The sequence below is a fragment of the Aedes aegypti genome, chromosome 1 (genome assembly GCF_002204515.2).
Source record: "Aedes aegypti strain LVP_AGWG chromosome 1, AaegL5.0 Primary Assembly, whole genome shotgun sequence".
NCBI lineage: Eukaryota > Metazoa > Arthropoda > Insecta > Diptera > Culicidae > Aedes > Aedes aegypti.
The window spans coordinates 181,034,200-181,047,909 of record NC_035107.1 but is presented as its reverse complement, the minus strand read 5'-3'; the positions used below and the strand labels follow the sequence as shown (position 1 = coordinate 181,047,909).

General features: G+C 36.9%; 1 protein-coding gene across 5 annotated transcripts in view; it reads right to left on the bottom strand.

Annotated features, from left to right (window-relative positions):
• The window catches only part of LOC5566202 (lateral signaling target protein 2 homolog), a 62,345-nt gene that overhangs the window by 35,033 nt on the left and 13,602 nt on the right, over positions 1 to 13,710 (bottom strand). The window contains exon 1 of one of the 5 annotated variants that reach the window (XM_021854557.1): positions 6,486 to 6,792. The exons of the other annotated variants lie outside the window; for them this stretch is intronic. The gene's annotated coding sequence lies outside the window, so the exon portion shown is untranslated. Of the gene's footprint in view, positions 1 to 6,485; positions 6,793 to 13,710 lie in introns of those variants that run through there. 5 annotated transcript variants of the gene reach the window in all.

The following is a 13,710-nucleotide window of genomic DNA, read 5'->3' as shown; positions in this document are numbered from 1 at the left end:
TCACCTCAAAATGCAAGCTGAAAAGTCATCATTGTTGCCAAAACGAATGACGGGCTACTTAGCCTTAAATGGGGCCTACAAAATGTAATCTCACCAGGATCTTTCGTCTTCTGCCACCTGTAGTAAATGTATGTAGATATGTGCGACGAAAGATTAACCACGAGTTCGCGTCGGCGAACCCAGTGCTCAGAAGGAGACGAAAGCTGGACGGACTCTTCAAAAATGATGTACACTTCGGATCCGGTTGGTACAAGAAAGCGTGGAGCACAGCGATTTAGGTGGACGGGCCAAGTGAATTTGAAATTGAAAACTAAATAAATGAAAAATGAAATGCAGCCAATGCAGTTTTATAATCTGTGTCGATATTGATCATTCGTCATCTGGATCCGGAGATATTCCAAAATTCCTTGGGGGCCGACGCGTAGTCATAGCCCACGTAAATTTGTCAGGCAACAGAATTTTTATCGTATTCGAATATTCAGTGTTCAGAACAATACATTAAGGTGAGTATGTTTCAAAAAAAATGAAGCAATTTGGTACCGCAGTCTTTGAGTAATGAGCATTTCGGTTGGCCAGCGTGGTACCTAGCTAAATAAAGATCTTGAAAACTTGAAAAAACATCATATCGTAATTTTTAGATAAGGCGGTGTGAATTTTTATGTGGTAAAAAATGAAGCTTACGGTAAAGGGGTTGACTGAAACGAAACAAATATTTTACCGATTTTTCAATTATCATCTAAATGATCAAGGGGAAAAGGGGTATAAAAAACTAAGCAATTAAATTGAAAAAAAAATCTCGATTACTTTTTCAAATCGACGTAAGGAACTTTTATACGATTTTGAGAAAAATAATTAAGAAGAATCACAATATGTATTTTAAAAATGTTTTAAAATGAATCCCATTTTTAACTTTTTTTTCGCCGTGAACATCGCTTGAAATTTTGCATACAAACAGCTCGCGTTTATATTTTAGAGATCTTCTGTTATTTCCCACAAAAAAACATGATATCATAAGGATACACATTTTAATTACTTACGACGTTTTTGTACCAGTGTGAAATCAACTCAAGTTAGTAGTGTTTTGTTTCGATTCTTGCTTCGTCTCTCTGTCTATCCATATAACGGAGCATCGATATAAGTGGATAGTTTACAAAAGTTGAAATCGCTTTGTACATCCATAAATTAAACGTTCTACAAGTACTAAGAGTGAAATGTCGGATTTATTAAAAATATTCTGGAGATTTCCACACTTTGATCAAAAATATTCGAACTGCCTCGTTAAGTACTGAACACAAGCAAAATAATGAAAGTGACGAGGCAAAAATTCAAAATTAGATATGAGTTAATCTGAGAAATGCTCATAGTTTTTGACGAACTTTTCGAGTCTGTTTTTTTAGAACAGAACTATACATAAAACAAACGTTCGATGACAATGGAAGCACACCGCCACCGCAACGCTTCATTGATTTAGCTCCATAATTGCACGAACCCCTAACCGTTGCTTGGTGGCAGCGTAAATACGTTTTCGCATCGGTGGCATTCCCAAGTGCGGTGGCCACGTTGTGTTTTATACGTCATGCACATGGGTACGAGTACCTGTTCGAATAGGGACAACCCGTAGGAATGAAACCGCGTAAACATGGCTTGGCAAATTACGGTAGGTATATTGCATGTATAGTGTATTAGGATGGCCCAGAAGGATCAAACTTCAAACATCAAATTTTACACACCCCAAATTTGTTCATTTGGACACCCATGAGCTACTGTGAAAATTTTACCGAAATCCTACAGCTCTGAGTGGTAGACTAAACGAGTATGAAGTTTGTTTGAAGAACACTGGTAAATATTGTCACATTATTAACAATCATAAAACAAGTGTGTGGCCCACTGTGTTTGTCATAACTGTTTTTCTTAAGATTGTATGCCAATCCGCAAAAGTTGGGACAATCGATTGTGATGGCGCTTGCTTTGTTGTTCGTTTTTGCCGGTTTCGATAACAATTTGATTCACTGTTTTCGACCACAGATGGCTATGTCGATGAATTTATTTCACCATTGATTCGAGTCCAACAAATCAAACAGATAAAAAAAATTAAATTTCTATGTAAAGTAAACTGAAGAATATAATGAAAAAAAAAAACAAATTCATCTATTGTTACAGCATCACGTTAAATTTTCAACTTGATGGCAATGCATTAATGTTACAAGATCGTGTAAATTTAAAGTGCATTAGATTGAAAAAATAAGAGAAAGTTCGTTGACATTTCAGTATATTTTGATGCTACAAATATGTGCCTGAAAATAAACTGAAATTCACAAAAAAAAATCTAGCTGCGCAGATTTTTTTTCATTTGACAACAAAATGAACAAATTTGGGGGGCGTACCTTAAAATTTTTACGGTTTGATATTTGCCATACAAATATGGACCACCTTAATGTTGCACCCACCACCACGACAGCCCTTCTATCTTCCGCAGAGACCAAGCAAACCTTATCGACCGCCAATTGATTGCACAACCAAAGCAAACAGGCAACGGACTGATTTGCTGTATAAGGCAATATTACAGGTTGCTGGTTGACGAGCTTCGAAAACTGACCTCCACAAGGCACAAACGCTGCAACCGGCCTTCGTGGTCTGTCGTTTTTTGTATCATTTTTTTTTTTTGAGACCACCACAGCATAAACCATCATTCGAAGCTTTGCGGATGTTGGAAAGCCAGTTATAACATTTACGGAAAAGTGAAACCGGGCCTGTGCGTGTGCGTCATATATTGTTCGTTGTTTCTTAACGTCAAGGACTCACGTATACTACTCCTGTGCAACTTGAACCTATGTACGAACAGTACATCATATTTGCAATTAAGCCTGTTTCCAACAGCCGGTAAAATGAGCTTGGCTGGTTATTTTCCACTCACTGTTCAGAATGTTTTGTTTTGCATGGTGTCATGACCGTAATCATTGCCTCTCAAATTAATGCATAAAGATGTCGAATTGTGCCGGTATATACCCTGTACACATGCAAATTGTCAGTGAAGATTGGATTTATGAGATCAATTCAAACTAGATTTGCACAAATACTCATGAAGTATAACTAACAAGAATATAGTTTACATAAATGTGATAAGGCCCAGAATAGGCCCGAGTGTGAAGGGCCTAGATATTATTCTTTTTTACCGAGACAAAATAATTCTAAATTTCCAAGAACGCTAATAACCCTTTTCCAAATATTGACATTCTATGATTGAACAATGCTCCGCAGTTGCAGAGCAAATGTTCTGCAGTATCATTTGCAGTTTGACAAAAACGACAATCAGAGGACTGGATTTTTTTCCAATTTTATTTTAAGTGATACCTACTTGGGCAGTAACCGGTAATCAAGCCACCCTGAGATTTGTTTTATTAAGATGTAAAAGTTCGATGACAGAAATACAAAATATCGATGTTGTTGTGTCAAGAATACCTTCCACACATCGTAAAATAGAGTTGTCATAAAAATCCACAATAAATTTGAGTCAGAAATTTGCCCAAAATAGATTAAATTGCAATATTCTCAAAAATTATCATAAAAAGAAACTTTTGCTTAACTCTACTTTATTAGTTTTTAAACTCGTCCTTTTAAATACATTTTCTTGAAGAATGCAAAAGAAGAACTTTTAGTATTACAAACACCCAAAATTTAATTTAAAAGTGGTAAACTATAATTATAACATGCCTAAATTCATCATTGGTTGAAAACCTTTTATGATAAAATTGCGTGCAGAGTGTGTCTGCCATCAAAAGACCTACTTGTACACAACATTTATTTTACCCAGATTGATTCAAAATCCTAAAAGTTTCTCAAAAGTTTGCAAAGATTGTTTTAGATATTACTTTCTAATATGAATTTGAACTTGAGGTTTTCCGGGTAATCGATTTTGACGTTCACAGCAAAAAAAGAATGAATTTTAAACGATATGTAAAACGATTAGCTTTCAAATATACACGAATTGAAATCGGAATACGATTGAAAATTAAATCAAAATACATGCACATTCTTCTTCTTTCCGGCGTTACGTCCCCACTGGGACAGAGCCTGCTTCTCAGCTTAGCGTTCTAATGAGCACTTCCACAGTTATTAACTGAGAGCTTACTATGCCAATGACCATTTTTGCATGTAGATATCGTGTGGCAGGTACGAAGATACTCTATGCTCTGGGAAGTCGAGAAAAGTACCAACCAGAAAAGATCCTCGACCGGTGGGTTCGAAATACATGCAGATACATTTAGAGCATTAAAAAGCATCGAAAAAAAAATTTGTATCAATACAAACTTTTCTCGCAATGTATTTTTCAGTGATTGGTTGAAAAATAATGCTCCAAATATGTGCATGAAAATAAATTGAAATTTACAGAATACTTTTAGCTGTGTTTCTCCTTCATCTTCTTTCTGGCGTTACGTCCCAACTGGGACAAAACCTGCTTCTCAGATTAGTGTTCTTATGAGCACTTCCACAGTTATTAACTAAGAGCTTTCTTTGCCGATTAACCATTTTTTTGCATGTGTATATCGTGTGACAGGTACGAAGATACTCTATGCCCTGGGAATCGAGAAAATTTCCTTTTTACGAAAAGATCCTCGACCAGCGGGATTCGAACCCATGACCCTCAGCATGGTCATGCTAAATAACTGCGCGTTTACCGCTACGGCTATCTGGGCCTTAGCTGTGTTTACAACGCTTGATTTTTCTATTTCTTGATGTATCATTTGCAAGCATTTCAATGAAAGCGTCCAAATTAATCAAATAATTGAATTGCTCAATTAGCGTTATGGCACGCCGCTGCCGAAAATTTGTTGGATCGTTTTACTGTTATATCTACTTAGTTGTGTATAGTGATTCAACCAAATTGGGCAAGCTTCAAGTAAATCAAGAAATATACTCATAAAATGGATCATCCTAACTTAACCCAACCTAACGAAAAACAGGTGACAAAAAAACGGGAAAGTACCATTTATTTCAAGCATGTCCAAGCTACGTCATTGCTCGGGTCTATTAACACACACGCGTACATGTAACGGCAAGCTCGAATCGAATGAGAGCTTGTAATTCATTGACTTTTATCATCCGACGCGTCCACTGTCTACAGCGAAGTTTGTTCATTAAGGGTAGATGTACCAATTATAGCAATAGTGCAGTCGACTCTCCACATCTCGATATTGAAGGGACCATATCGAGATAGGGAGAGAGCGAGACATTGAACAATTTTTTAATGAATCCTAGATTGAAAACCATTCCGTTACCAGGAAAATAAAAAAAAAAACAAACAGTCGTCTAGTCTAGTAACCTTTGATAATAGGCATATCGACATACGAAGAGAAAATCGGGAATGAAAATCACATTGAGATAAGGAGGATATCGAGATATGGAGAGCAAAAAAGTATGCAGAATGAAGGGACCGCAAAAATCATCGACTTTGGGAGAGATATCAGTGGCGATTCCCTAACCTCAAATCTACCTGTTCTACGTATAGAAACTTTTGAATTTTCACAACAAATGCGTAGTAGAGAATGGCCTAAATAGTCGATTTCAATCATTTGTATTTTGAATTAGATAGTAAATTCGCCAAAATATCAATTTCTAGTAACGTAGAACAGGTAGATTTGAGTTAGGGAATCGCCCCTGAGAGATATCGAGATGTAGAACATCGAGATGTGGAGAGTTGACTGTACCAATTATGACAATAATGAGAACAAAATAAGATTTATCCTATTGTGCTACTAGAATAAAATGGCTGATTTTCACAGGAATGATAAAAATATTTGTTTTTGATGACAACTCTGCCTTGGTAAGAATAGTCATGCAATACGCTTCGAAAAATATACATTTCCATATGTTGTCTCACACATATGCAACTCTCTTAGCATTTTGCTCAAGGAAACCCGTACCGAAATTTACGTTTTCGTCCTGTAAAATTACTTCAACCTATGAATGTATGTCGCCTAGTCAGTAAGAGCAAACGAAAGAATTTAGCTGGTGAGTAACAAATTTGCCCCCATTAAAGCTGTTTTTTACCATATTTTGAATTTTCACAACATTTCGTCACATTTTCGATTAATTATTTATTCCTGGTGTATGCCAGGAGCAGTATTCCCATAAGACAACGGATTTATCTTAGAAACTTAGAAGCTTGAAGTCAGCTTATTACTAAAGCTACTTTTTTTGTATTCAAATCCTCTGAGCAGAATCTCAATAGAGAAACAACAAAGTAGATTGGAGTACCTTGTACCTTACAATTCCACCCTAATTGTTATTAGGGCGGAATTAAAAGGACAAGGTACTCCAATCTATTTTTTTTTGTTTCTCTACTAAAACTGTTTATTATGTCTGTTTCGCAAGACTTCAAACTAGTAACTAACATCAACAAGTCATGCATACGTTTCAGAAACGCGGCTAATATCTGATCTTTATTCACACTGTTGGTATATTGCATCCATAATTGGTATACCTACCCTACTATGTGTTTTCCCTCTTTCATCAAGGCATCATTGCGCTCGAACTAACTACTTCCTGAAACGGGGTTTAGTTTCTTTGTTGTTCGGAAAGCGCGTGCGGCGATGAAGTCGCTGACTCTCGAGAAAGTTTCCACGGCATTCCCGTCACCAGGTGCGCACTTGTCTGTTGGCTTGACGACAATCGACAAGGTGCATGGAAAGTGACGTTTTCTTGAAAGCACGCCACAGGTGTGTTGTTTCATTTATCTCTGCTGAAGAAACACTGAACTATAAAAAAAACGCCATAGTTACACGCATGCAACGTGAACAGCACTAGAGACAACCATAACCAACACCATTAACCACAAATGCTAGATTTCAGACGGTATTATAACAGCACCAAAGTATCACGTCGCAATTGGAACAGGTTTGTCTGAATATGTTTACAGTCGAGAATAACAATCATGAAGGTGACGTCTATTGCGCGCTGCCGGGTGTTTAGAATCGCTTCAGGAACGTGATAACATCGGGGGTATTTTTGCGGTAGGCACTGAATTGATTGGATGTTATGTATAGAACTATTTAGCACTCAGTACACCCAAAAATCTTAATAGGGGAAGACGGAGTAAGAGCGCCCGCCGGGGTAAGACGGACCACCTTTAGTTTGGCGTGAGAACGGCGATTTTCTTGAAATTTCACCAAGCACTTTGCATAAACACAAGATTTTTGACATTTCAAAGCATTAAGGGTGATACCAACATTATTTTTTTCATAACAAATGTCAAAAACAAAGTTTTTGCTTGTAGATACTGAATTTGATCTAATTTTAACAAATGCTCACTTAAGGGTTTCGGAAGGGATTTTTTTGTCAAAACATAACAAATTACCCGTCCATGCTTTAAGGCGAAGTAGGCCGTCATTGAAATTTGTACGCGTCGTTGATGATTGTTGCTAATTCATCTCACGATTTTGAATCAAAGAAAACCAGTTTGTTTTGCACTGGCACAGCTGAAAAAGTATCAGCATACTTTACGCATGTTAGCGCGTACAGTGATACATTTTCAAGCCAATATAAACTATCAAGACTGAGTTTTATCACTTTGAAATTGCAAGCTGCAAAGTCATCATTGCTGCTAAAACGAATGACGGGCTACTTAGCCTTAACATAAATGTGAAATATGCTTCAGTGAAGTGATATATGAATTGTAAATTTTTAGCTTTGAAATAAGGCTCTACTTGTGAAAGCAAGCGGGGTAAAACCGACCACTGTTGATTGGGTAAGACCGCCACCCCTAATGTATACCAAATATAATGTCTAAACCATTTTAAAAGTTGTAACTACGTTGTACATTACTATTCAAGTTAAATAAAATCAATTTTGTGAAAAATACAAACTTAATTCGCATATTTTTGAAAAATATGGATGTCTAAAGTAATGATAAGTATATATCTAAGTTTTTTGATATAATTTACTCTTAAAATGATTAAATATCCACTTTAATCAATGTAGAATTCATAAAACAATATACTGTTTAGAATAACAGGGATCTGATAAAATTTTTCGCAAAATTGTGAACGAAAATCGAGGTGGTCGCTTTTCCCCCGTGGGTGGGCGGTTTTACCCCGTCGCTAAAAATAATCTTGATAAGAAATCACTTTTTCAAGCTTCAAGAAATAAATATTTGTTTACAAATACAAAGCCTGTAATATTTTTTGATCATGCCGAAGGCTTCAAAAAAAGACAGAATCGAAAAAGGATTCATTGATTCTTGATTTTGACATGTGAATTAAATTGCTTAGGCGGGCGGTCTTACCCCGTCTTCCCCTACTTAGATTTTGTGTAGGACTCGTGCATTTACCGGGAATAAATGACTTATGTGCAAATCTCTATAGTTGGGTAAACGCTTTCACGGTGGAGTGATAGAACTTTTATAGAAAGCTTAGACATGTTTTGTACTATTGAATCATTGTCAGGCCCAACATTTTTGAATCGCGGGCCAAAACGATAGTCTATAAAAAGACTTGTTTATGAAAAAATGAAAAAAGATACTTGCTGCTGTGCATCTTATCAAGGATTCTGGGAGAACTGCGCTCATCTAGACCAGTATTGCATAGGAATCTTGCCCTGAATTCCGTCAGAATCCAACCTGTGCCTGAAAGCCTTCCTTGAATAGTAGTGCGAAAATCTTGCCTATGATTGCCGAGAATCATGCACCAGATTCTGAAAAAAGATGTGCATAGAGTTCTTTCAGAATCCTCTTCAGGAGTGTATAAAATTGCTGTCTAGGATTTCATATGAATACTATTAATACTATTATTTATCATATTAAGTATTAATATGAATCATATTAATACTATTATTGAATCAGTCATACCTTGACCATTGTTATAACTATATTCCAGATTCAGCGTTTATTTTGTCGAGGACATTTCTAAAGATTTTGTGATAATCCTTACCTAATATTTCAATAATCCTGCCCAAGACTAAGTTTGATTTTTTTCGCGGGCTTCACATAATTAAGCCGTGGGCTAGATTATATAATATATAATGCAGTAGTTCAAATACGTAAGCAACTAACATCCACAAAAAAAAGTTTACCATTTTTTTGGGAAATGAACAACACATACTTTTTTAAATATTGCTTAAATTCATCCCACAATTATCACCTAATTCTTCTTCTTTTTTTTCTTCTTGGCATCATCGTCCTCACTGGGACAGAGCCTGCTTTTCAGCATAGTGTTCTTATGAGCACTTCCACAGTTATTAACTGAGAGCTTTCTTTGCCAAAGTTGCAATTTTCGCATTCATATATCGTGTGGCAGGTACGATGATACTCTATGCCCAGGAAGTCAAGGAAATTTCCATTACGAAAAGATGCTGGACTGACCGGGAATCGAACGCAGACACTTTTTTTTCCTAATCTGTAGAGCCTTTTAACCATTGCTTCCATTATTTAGGAATATTGTGGTATGACCCATATTTTATTTGGTGCTCATCAAATGTCCTTCCATAATTGAGATGTGTTGGACATTGGTTGATTGTGTCACACTGTCCCAACTGGGCACAACTCTTTTTATAAAGTCTATTACCCCATTAGGACTACCTTGCCAAATTTCTAAGGGCTCTAATAACCCTTTTCCGAATGTTAACATGCTTTGATTAAGCAATGCTCCGCAGTTGCAGAGTAAATGCTCAGAAGTTTAATTTTCAGTTTAAAAAAATGACATTCAGAGGATTGTATTTTTCCTATCTTTTTAAGATGATACCTACTTGGGCAGTGAACGCCGTGATACATCAGGCCAGTTATTACCCTAAGATTACCTTTAATAAGATTCAGTATAGCCCGGGCTTTAGCTAGACTGGGTTTTATGAATCTTTTCGCTGGCTTGGATGTATCCGTGGCGTTCCAATTGGATTCTACCATGGACATTTCCCAATTTTTCAGTTTCATCCTGAGAGTGCACTCAGGAACACCACAGAACGGTTCAGGGCCAACAAAGCTCGAAGCTGCACCCTGTCTTGATAGATTGTCGGCAATTTCATATTCCTCAATTCCACAATGGCCGGGCACCCAGAACAATGTAACTTCGTTCCTACTGGTCAATTGCTTCAGAGAAGGAATGCATTCCCACACTAACTTTGATCTACATGTGAATACCTTTAGATCATTCACAGCTCCTTGACTGTTCGAGAAAACACAGATGTTTGCAAACCTATAGTTTCTTTCAAGACAAACATTTGTACAGTCAATGATGGCTTGTATTTCAGCTTGAAACACAGTGGGACTGCGCCTCATAGAGATTACCTTGCTGATATTAGGACCGAAAACCCCAGCTCCGGTACTGTCGCTCATCTTTGACCCGTCGGTATAAAATACGATAGAACGTGGACGTATACTTGGCCCACCATAATCCCATATATAGCGCCTTGGTTTAACCACTTTAAAGAGAACATCATAGTTGGTCTTCGTTGTCATCCAATCTTCTATTGTTTTCATATCTGAATTCAAATTGAATTCCTTAATGATCTGCATGTGACCAATCAAATCATCATCTAGTTTATCATAACGAATAAACTGCAAGGCATTTTTTTGCAACTGGCATTTTAATGAATTGATGCAAAGGCAGTATATTAAGGTAGAGCTGTGCAAATATCGATATTATCGATAATATCGATATAATCGGATCAATTCTATCGATAAAATATCCGATATCTGTCCGCCCGATATTTTCCGATATCGATAAACTATTGTCGGTCCGATAACAAATCCGATAATCAGAACAGTATTTATTGATTATATGAATAAATTAATCCGATAATTCAATGGAATTTTAGATATCCGTTGAATATGACAAAGCATCACTACAAAATTCATTTAATTGAGTTCATTATTGCATTAATTGATGTTCGTTTTTGCTTTTAAACATCTTTTTTTCAATTATCGGATATCGGTTCGATATCGATAATGTGAATTATCGAACCAACATAATATCGCCGATACCGATAAATGCTCACAGTGCACAGCCCCTGGGAGGGAGAAACCGATACAAAATTTATGTACGTCATAGTGAGCCGAGATTCTGCTGTCACGAACTGTCATTATGAGCCCAGATCTTGAAGAATGGACAAACATGAAAACAGCGCGTAACTGATCAAAACATATTTTTGCATTTCAACAAAGTTGACAACAATCGGTTGAAAATTAATTCCTGCACACCCAAAAGCAATGCCACGATAGCACCTTCAAATTTGATCGAATATAAAGTATTGAAACACGCATCTTTTTACTCTTTTCCAATCAAAACTAAAATTAAATGCACATAAAACTATGGCCCTTTGTCCAGAAAGATCGGAGGTACACAACAAAAGAAAACTAGCGATTTTTACCAAGCCTGCCTTGATTGTCGTTGGTGAGCGGGACTTATCTTGCAATTTGGAAAAGTGTTTTTCAATATTTTGTGTGTAGTATCTGTGTCTCCCTCCCAGCACAGCCCTATTATGAAGGGCATCCATATTAGGTCGCAATCCCCAAGTTTTTCCTAGGGCTTTATTGCAGACCCATAGGGCATTAGTACCCTTACTCATGACCTTGCTGAGATGAGAGTTCCAGTTCAATTTCTTATCCAAAGTAACTCCAAGGTGTTTAACTTCTTCCGAACATTGAATTTGAACTCAATTCAAAGAAGGCTGTGTAAGAAGCTTTACCTTTTTCTTTCTGGTAAAAGGCACGATAATAGTTTTTAAAGGGTTTACGTTTAACCCCTCTTTCCTACACCATTTGAGAGTAATGTTTAACGCAGTTTGCAACCGATCGGAAATCGTGTTATCAAACTTTCCACGAACCACGATGGCCACATCATCGGCATATCCAATTACCTCAAAACCTTGCCGTAACATAGTAAAAAGTAACGGTCGTAAAGTCTAACTGTCGTAATAAGATCGTCGAAAATTCGGTTCGATTCGGTTTTTCTGTAAATGGTTTTTACGGGTATTGGTACATTCCGGTAAAAGGTTTTTCGGTAAATGGTCTTCCGCTAAATTGTAAATTCTGGGTAATGGTATAGAAACCGTGCAATTTTGAACATAGGTAGCATTGATATATCAAAGTTTTCTGCTCATGTTCTGTACAATATGCATCTCAGAGTTGTAAAAAAGCGGCCATCTATTCAATATGTAGGATTATACGATGTTATTTGGGGAGGCTTTAGGGACAAAATGTCATAAGACAAAACGTCGAATAACAAAACATCGAATCCCAAAATGTCAAAAGGCACAAAATGTCGAAAGTAGTCAATTTTCAACAGCGATTTGGAAGTGTTTTCCTGTTTTCGTTATTTACATTGATTATTGATGTGGGATAATGAATGGCATATAATCTAGTATTTATTTTAAGGAAGATATTTTTTTAATAAATACTCCCAATTTTAACCCTTCGATGTTTGTCATTTCGACGTTTTGTCACCCAACCGAGAAAGGATTGATTCGTTGATTTTTTTTTGCATGTTCCTTTGTGAGCGAGCGACGAAACACGGATCAATTCTGTCCAGTTCGCGTTGTGCGGGAGCAAAAAAAAATAATGCGTCAGTAGTGTTTGTTCCGTTGAATCTGATGCATACTCCAGTAAAGTGAGCAACGGAATCAGGATCATGTCCGGTTTGCATAGTAACTTCTCTTATCGGTATCGGTCATCCATGTATATGATAACGTATTCATTTCGGATTATATCTTTATCGTTTACCAAAACGCAGTGATGCATTTAGAACTGAACGCGAGCCAAAAATGAACGGAGCGCGTTCAAATTTTGAACGAGAACGCAGTAAACATTGAACTCTCGAGCCAGAGCCTGTCGTTGCTCTCGAAATTGATGCTAAGTTCCATTCAATTATAATAAACATAGCATTTCTAGCTTTGAGTAACTTCAAAACAACTTTGGCGCGTTCAGATGCCGTGAAATCGGTCAAATCCATCTGCGTTCAATTTTCTGCACTCTAGCGTTCAAATTTTTGAATTGAACAATGAGCAAGCCTACTTGATCACTCCGTTCAAAAAATTGAACTGGAACGCGAACTGAACGCGTTCAAATGCATCACTGCCAAAACGAATCCTTTCCCATATCCAAACTCTCAGTGTTTTCTTATGGAAGTGCAGAGGACTCCCGGCTTCCATAAAGCAAGTAACACGTCAACGTTTCGCTCTAATCCACAAATTGGCCTGCATTCGGATGCAACTGGCGCCGTTATTGTTTGGTGTAATAATTAGATCACCAGTACTTTACACATTGAGGAAGCTGCTGATCCCAAGTAGCGTTTGTTGGTTCTATGCGTAAGTACAGCTGTTATTGCAATAACGGAGTAGCAGCGAGCGATCATTCGTGTCCGACGATTTTTTCACCCAATAGTAAGGAGGGTTGAGAAATCTCGAAAATTTTAATACTGTTTAATAGACATCCCCAAATCTAGAAATGATAATTTATATTAAGATACTGAACAGATCGTTGGAAAATGAGTAATACGCTTCAATATCTCATGTCTAGCTGCCAGCAGTTCAATTCATTAGTCATTTTTTTAGTAACCACAATATCCCCACTGACCTAGACTTAATTGAAGTGTGAGTCCACAAAATTGAAAGAAATCTCTATTTACTTTGTATATTTGTTTTCCATTCAGTATCACTCTTTAGCTTGGTGTTGTCATGTGTATTACGTATCTACATACCTACTGTTTGACTTCTGATAAGGGTGAA